The 7,789-nt window shown below is 47.1% G+C and overlaps 1 non-coding gene across 1 annotated transcript; it reads right to left on the minus strand.

The window, feature by feature from the left end:
- Positions 1-6,788: 6,788 nt before the first annotated feature.
- On the minus strand, positions 6,789-6,861 carry TRNAR-CCU (transfer RNA arginine (anticodon CCU)). Its single transcript has one exon. It is a non-coding gene; the product is annotated as a tRNA-Arg (tRNA).
- Between the last annotated feature and the right edge of the window lie 928 nt (positions 6,862-7,789).

Genomic DNA, 7,789 nt, shown 5'->3' on the forward strand with positions numbered 1-7,789 from the left:
CTTTCTGGATCGTTCATTGGTAACATATCGAAATGCAGATGGTTTTTGTATGTTGATCTTGGGTCCTGGGACCTTGCTGAACGCACGTATTAGCAGCTTCTTCCCTCTATGTTCTGCCATTTGGCCCCAAATGTGTCACAAATGCAGAAGTGCATAGTTTCTGGTGGAGGAAAAGGGAACCTTCAGGTACGTGGAAAGTACCAGGAAAATAATGGAGAGGAAGAGGTTCAGTGAAATGACGCCAGAAGCTTTAAAATTTAAACTCCCGCTGTCACCCCTAATCCGAGTGTGCATGGATCTGATCCTAATTAGCATATCAAATACTTGGAAAATTGATCTGACAGGTAGACCTCCACCCAGGTCTCAGAGTGAGTACTAGGTGGTGCCCATGGGGCCAGACCTGATAAGAACAGCAAACATTGAATATCGATTGGACATTGGAACCAGAGCCCACAGGAAACTAACATTCTCCATGGGCAGGGGGAGACCCATAATACTCAAATGTCCGGGGTAGAAACTGAAATCACTTGGTATACGAAGAACATGAAAATCTCAACTCACGTAAGAAAAGACAATAGACGCCAGTGATGGGATGACACAGATGTTTGAATCATCTGACAGGGACGTTAAAGCAGATTATATAAAAATACTTGAACTACAAATTGCAAACAGTCTTGACAAAATACTAACATAGAAAAACTTAGCAAAGAAATAGAAAGATATAAACAAGCAAATAGAAATTTTGGAACTGAAAAATTCAATAACTAAAACAAAACAAAAAACCCTCACTAGATGGATTCAATAGCAGAATGGAGATGACAGAGGAAAGAATCAATGAACGCGAAGATATATCAATAGAAATGAACCTGTGGGAATTCCCCGGTGGTCCAGTGGTTAGGACTCAGCGCTTTCACTGCCGAGTGCACAGGTTCAATCACTGGTCAGGGAACTAAGATCCCACAAGCTGTGTGGTGTGGCCAGAAAAAAAAAAAAAGAAATTAATCTGAAAAATAGAAAAAAGATTTAAAAACTGAACAGAGTCTCAGGGGCCCATGGGACCACAACAAAGGGCTATATTTGTGGTGCTGGAGTCCCAGAAGGAAAGGAGAAAGACTGTGGGGCTGAAAACATATTTTGAGGAAATAATAACTGAAAACTTTGCAAGTTTGGTGAAAGATATAAACTTACAATTGAAGAAGCAGGGCTAATCCCATCCAGGATAAACTGAAAGAAATCCACACCAAGGCGCTTGAAAATCAAATTGCTGGAAACTACAAACAAAGGAAAAATCTTAAAAGCAGCCAGAGAAAATTTATGTATTACCTATAGAGGAACTACGAATTGAATGACTGGGCTTCTCTTCAGAAACCGTAGAGACCAGAAAGAAGTATTGGTAATACAACATTTTTCTGAGCACTGAAAGAAAAGAAACGTCAATTCAGGTTTCCACACCTAGCAAACTTCTGTAACTTGATAAACAGCATCAACAAAAATCCTACAGCTAATATCATACTCTCTGTGGAAGACTTACTGTGAAAGGCTTTTTCCCCAAAGATCAGCATCGAGTCAAGGATGCCCATCTTGTCATTCTTATTCAACACAGTACTAGAATCTGTAGCCAGTGCAATAGACCAAGAAAAGGAAATAACAGCATACGAACTGGAAAGGAAGAATAAAACTGTCCTTTTTTCTAGCAACACAATTATCTATGTAGAAGATCCCAGGGAATCTATTTTTTAAAAAAGAACCAAACTGTTAGAACAAATAAGTAGTTTAGAAAGGTTGCAGGATACAAGATCAACACAAAGAAATCAATCATATTCCTCCTATATATAAGCAGTGAATAATTGGAAACCAAAATTTTAAGAAAGTTGCTATTTATAATAGCTCCCATTTAATAGACATTAAAATGTCTAGGTGTCAGTTTAGCAAAACATGTACAGGATCTGTGTGCTGAAAACTACAAAATGCTGTTGGAAAAATCAGAAAGATCTAAACAAATGGAAAGACTTACCATGTTCATGGATTTGAAGACTCAGCATAGTAAAAATGTCATTTCTCCCCAAAGTGATCTACAAATTTCACACGTTACCAGCCAAAATTCCAGCAAGATTATTTTGTAGATGTAGACAAGCCAGTTCTAGAATTTATATGGAAGGGCAATGAAGCTGGAATAACTAAAACAATTTGAGGACTTCCCTTGTGTTGCTGTGTTAAGAATGCAGGGGACACGGGTTCGAGCCCTGGTCTGGGAAGATCCCACATGCCGCGAAGCAACTAAGCCCGTGCGCCACAGCTACTGAGCCCGTGCTCTAGAGCCCGCGAGCCACAACTACTGAGCCCACATACCACAACTACTGAAGCCCGAGTGCCTAGAGTCCGTGCTCCGCAACAAAAGAAGCCACCGCAATGAGAAGCCCACGCACCACAACGAAGAGTAGCCCCCGCTCGCCGCAACTAGAGAAAGCCCGCGCGCAGCAACGAAGACCCAACACAGCCAAAAATAAATTAATTAATTAATTTAAAAATAAAGACAGTTTAAAAAAAGTTAAGAAAACCCCATACACAGGGAGATCAGCTCAGTGCTTTGTGAACACCTAGAGGTGTGGGATAGGGAGGGTGGGAGGGAGGGAGACGCAAGACGGAAGAGATATGGGAACATATGTATATGTATAACTGATTCACTTTGTTATAAAGCAGAAACTAGCACACCATTGTAGAGCAATTATACTCCAATAAAGATGTAAAAAAAAAAAACCCACAAAACTCAGCACTAAGAAAACAACACAATTCACAAATAGGAAAGGTCTTGGGACTTTGGGCACGGGTTCGATCCCTGGTCAAGGAACTAAGATCCTGCATGCTGCGCAGTGTAGCAAAAAAAAAAAAAAAGGATGTAACTACAAATGCAAAAGGTCTTGAACAGACGCTTCACCAAAGGGGATGTATAGATGGCAACTAAGCACGTGAAAAGATGCTTAGCGTCATTAGCCACGACAGAAACACAAACTAGAACCTTGATAAGAGAGCACTGCGTGCTTATCAGAGCGAGTAAAGAAGAAACACTGCGTGCTTCTCAGAACGAGTAAAGAAGAAACACTGACAATACCAAGTGCTGGCGAGGATGTGAAGCAACGGGACTCTTGGATGCGGATGCTGGGAAGGCAAAGCGGTGCGTCCACTCTGGGAGATGCTTTCTCAGTTTCTTACGCAGGTAACTATTATGCTTACCGTGGGAAACAGCAACCCAACCTCAGGCGTTTGTCCTAGAGAAATGAAAATGTGTGTTCACACACAAACCTGTACATGAATACTGGTAGTGACTTTATTTGTAACAGCTGGAAACAACCCAAACATCTTTCAGTGAGTGAATGGATGAACGGACCGTGGTGATCTAGACCATGGAATACTACCGAGTCACGAAAGAAACAAACTGTTGATTCACACAACCTCCCAGATGAATCGCAAGACATTACAGAGTGAGAGAGGCCAGTCCCCAAAGGTTGCCTTCTATCTGTTCCCATCCACAGGACCAACCTACCATCATGGAAAACAGATCAGTGGTTGCCAGAGGTTATGGGTGGAGGAAGTGTGCCCGAAAGGCATGGCAGGGGGTAGGTTTCGGGGTGATGTAACTGTTTTGTAACCTGTTACAGTGACGGCTATCCGCATGTGTTAAAATTCAGAGAACTGTCCACCAAAATTAAAAAGTCAATTTTTAATGGAGGGGATAAATTAGGAGTTTGGGATTAACATATACACACTACTATATATAAAATAGATAATCAACTAGGACCTACTGTAGAGCACAGGGAACTCTACTCAATATTCTGTAATAAACTATATGGGAAAAGAATCTGAAAAAGAATGTATATATATATATATATATATATATATATAAACTGAATCACTTTGCTGTACACCTGAAACGAACACAGTATTGTAAATGAACTATATTCCAATATAAAATACAAATTAAAATTTTAAAAGTCAATTTTACTATGTGACAATTAAAAATTAGATGAACAAAATATTTTTTAAATGTATGTTTCAGGCCATTTTTACGCGCGCCCGGGCTTTCTCCTCGCAGCGAGTTCTCCTGCCGGGGGCGAGGGGCGACGGCCGCGCTTTCTCGGGGCACCCAGTCGCACAGTCTGGCGCATGCGCCCGGGAGCCGGGAGGATGGTCGTGGGGTCCCTCCTGGGTGGGTCAAAGGCGAGACAGAGCCTTGCAACCCAAGACGAGGGAGGTGTCCTTAAAGATGTTCCCCCCAATAAAAGCCACAGCGGGGCGGGACGGGGGGCAGAAGACGCGGGCCCTGGAGCCCCGTCCCTAACCTGCCGCGGAGGGGCAGCCAGGCTCCCCAGCCCCTACCCGGCTCCCGGAGGCCTCCCGGGGCCGCCCCCGCCCCTCGCCCTCCAGGGCGTGTAGGCCAAGCCCCAGCCTCGTCCCCCGTGGCAGCCTCCCTCCTCCGACGGGCCCGCCCCGCAGCTGCTCCCTCTCCGCACCCCACCTGCGCCCCAGCCGCCGACCTCCGGAGGAAGCGCGACCCTCCCCAGCCCGCCGCGGGGACCGGGGCGGAGACCAGACTTTGAGGCTGGGGGCGGGGTATCCTAGCGGCCGGCCCCGCCACCCCGCCCATCCCGCTGGCTCTTCGCGAAGCTCGCACCGGCAGATCCCCGGAGGCTCCTGGGGCGCAAGGGCTGGGAGCGCTGCGGGCGCCGGGGTGGTCAGAGCTGCGGAGAACCCTCGCCCGAGGCGCCAAGTGACACTGGTCCCGCTGGAGAGGCAGGTGCGCCCCTCACCGCGAGCTCTCGGCTGCTTCACCCACAGCGCCTCTTCCCCAGCCGGCTGGACACACGCCCTCCCCAGTGGTCACTGCTGCGTCCAAGTTCTGGGGTCAGACGCGCCCCGGAATGCGCCGCCCCGCTCCCCGCATACCGCACGCCCAGAGGCTGCATCTTCCCCTCGGCTCGCCCAACCTGGGGCCCACTCCCAAGCCTGACTCGCGTCCCCGGCTGCCGCCACGGCCCACTGTGTCCTGTCCTAAGGCTGTGCTCAGTGGCGCCCAGAGAAAGGTAGAAAAAGTATGTTTAAACGTGCACACGAAGAGTTTTAGAAAAAAAGAGTCGATCGCCTCAAAGTAATAAGCAGCCGTTTAAAATAGCATGAAAATCATCAGAATCTTATTGGAGGCTGTACTCATGAAGGTTCTGCGGGAACTGACAGCTCTTCGCTTTTTGGCTGGAAGAGGGTGAATGTGGGACCTGTTGCTGGGGGCTGGCGAGGTGGGCGCGCACAGCTGCCCCGAGAGGTGCAGATGCCGCCGAGGCCCAGGCGCTGCTGTCCGGAGGTCCCGCTGCCAGGACCCGTCTCCCCGCCCTGCCTGCCGAGCTGCCTCCCCTTCCTCTGGTGGCCCAAGCTGGACACCCAAACCCTGGCCTCTGCTCGACCTCCAGGGGCAGAGATCACCAGCCAAGGACAAGCCCTTCAGCCCTCCTCAGCGCAGAGCCCAGCTCGCAGCTGCAGCCCGCCCCCCTACACGAGTTGTCGTTCCTGCAAGCTAGAAACCCCCCCAACTGCCAAACACGTCAGAGCCCAGCAACTCTGAGGCATCGACCATTTCTTTGTTCCTTCCTGACTAAACTCAGGGGGTGTCCCCCCACCCTCCTTCTGAGAGCCCTCTGCAGTCGGGCTTCTCCCCCAGGGCTCATCTCATCAAGGTGAGTTCCTATCTCCAGATGGCCATGATCAGAGCTCCCCTCGCTTGGCCCGCAGCCTGGTGACAGTCAATCCTTTCCTGGAAACTCTCCTCCCCTCCTCAGCTCTGACCACCCCCCCCCACCCCCCCAGCGTCCTCACCCAGCCTCTCCTTATGCCCACTGTGCGCACGCTGAGGCCTCTGCCGCCGCAGCCCTTCTGGCCTTTCCATGGAAATCCTCAACAAGACTTCCAGAAGACTTCTCATTAGAAGCCTTGGAGAACACAAGCCAGTGGGAGGACATATTTGAAGTCCTGAAGAAAAAGAAATACCTGTCAACCAAGAATTCTATATCCAGCAAAACTATCTTTCAGAAATGAAGGAGGAAGTAAGATGTTTCCAGATAAGTAAAAGTTCAGGGAGTTCATTTCCTTCACTACTGGAAATGCTAAAGAGAGTCCTTGGGGCTGAATGAAAACACACTAGACAGTAACTCAAAACCACGAGAAAGTACAGAATACAGTAAAGGTTACTGCATGGGAGAAGCTAAAAGCTGGTATTATTGCAGTTTTGGTTTGTAACTCCTCTTTTTTTTTCCGTATGATTTAAAAGGCAAATGCATGAAACAATAGTCATAAATCTATGTTAATGGACACACAATAGATGAAGATGAATCTGTGACAACAACAGGAGAGGGATGTGGATGTGTAGGAGCAGAGTGTTTACTACTGAAACCAAATTGGTATTATTCAAACTAGGTTTTTATAAGTTTACGATTTTAACTGTAACTCCCAAGGAAACCAGTAAGAAAATACTGGGGAAAAAATACAGAAAAGGAAAGAAGAAGGACATCAAAATAGTACATCACAAAAAATCAACTAAATACCCAAAAAGGCAGCAATAGAAGAACTGAGGGACAAAACCCATGTAAGACATATAAGAAAACAAATAGCTATGGTAGAAGTAAGTCCTTTCTTTTCAGTATTCACTCTATTTTTTAAAAATATATTTATTTATTTATTTGGGCTGTGCCGGGTCTTAGTTGCGACACGCAGGGTCTCTGTTGTGGCATGCATGTGGGATCTAGTTCCCCGACCAGGGATTGAACCCAGGCCCCCTACGTTAGGAGCAAAGAGTCTTACCCACTGGACCACCAGGGAAGTCCCTCAGTATTCACTTTAAATGTAAATGGAGGGCTTCCCTGGTGATGCAATCATTAAGGATCCGCCTGCCAATGCAGGGCACACGGGTTCGAGCCCTGGCCAGGGAAGATCCCACATGCCACGGAGCAACTAAGCCCGTGCGCCACAACTACTGAAGCCCATGCACTTAGAGCCCATGATCCACAACCACAGAAGCCACTGCAATGAGAAGCCCATGCACCACAACGAAGAGTAGCCCCCGCTCACGGCAACTAGAGAAAGCCTGCACGCAGCAACGAAGACCCTACGCAGCCAAAAATAAATAAGTAAATAAAATATATATTTTAAAAACTTTAAATGGGTTAAACTCTCCAATTAAAAGACAGAGATTGGCAAAGGCGATCCACCTTTGTACACTTGCTGTGTACAAGAAACTCACTTTACATACAAAGACACAAAGAGGTTGAAAGTAAAAGGATGGAATAAGACGTTCCATGCAAACAGGAATCAAAGAAGCTGGGGCGGCTGTGTTATTATCACACAAAATAGGCTCGAGTTCAGTTATTTTTCTTGAGATCCCGTACGGAATGGGTTGTACCTGCCTGGATCATATAAAGGGTGAGGTTTTTGTCTTTGCAGCCTCTTAATGCTCATCCAATAATAAAACTGTTTCATCCCTTTCTACCCTTGTGGAAGGACTCACTGGGTTTTGGGGTTTTTTTAATAAATTTATTTATTTTATTTATTTATTTTTGGCTGCGGTGGGTCTTTGTTGCGGTGCGCGGCTTCTCATTGCAGTGGCTTCTCTTGTTGTGGAGCACGGGCTCTAGGCACGTGGGCTTTAGGAGTTGTGACTCGTGGGCTCAGTAGCTGTGCTTGCGGGCTCTAGAGCGCAGGCTCAGTAGTTGTGGCGCACGGGCTTAGTTGCTCCGTGGCATGTGGGATC

Source organism: Delphinapterus leucas, chromosome 11 (genome assembly GCF_059928025.1).
Source record: "Delphinapterus leucas isolate spDelLeu-1000000601 "Yukka" chromosome 11, BTC_Dleu_Yukka2, whole genome shotgun sequence".
NCBI classification, from domain to species: domain Eukaryota; kingdom Metazoa; phylum Chordata; class Mammalia; order Artiodactyla; family Monodontidae; genus Delphinapterus; species Delphinapterus leucas.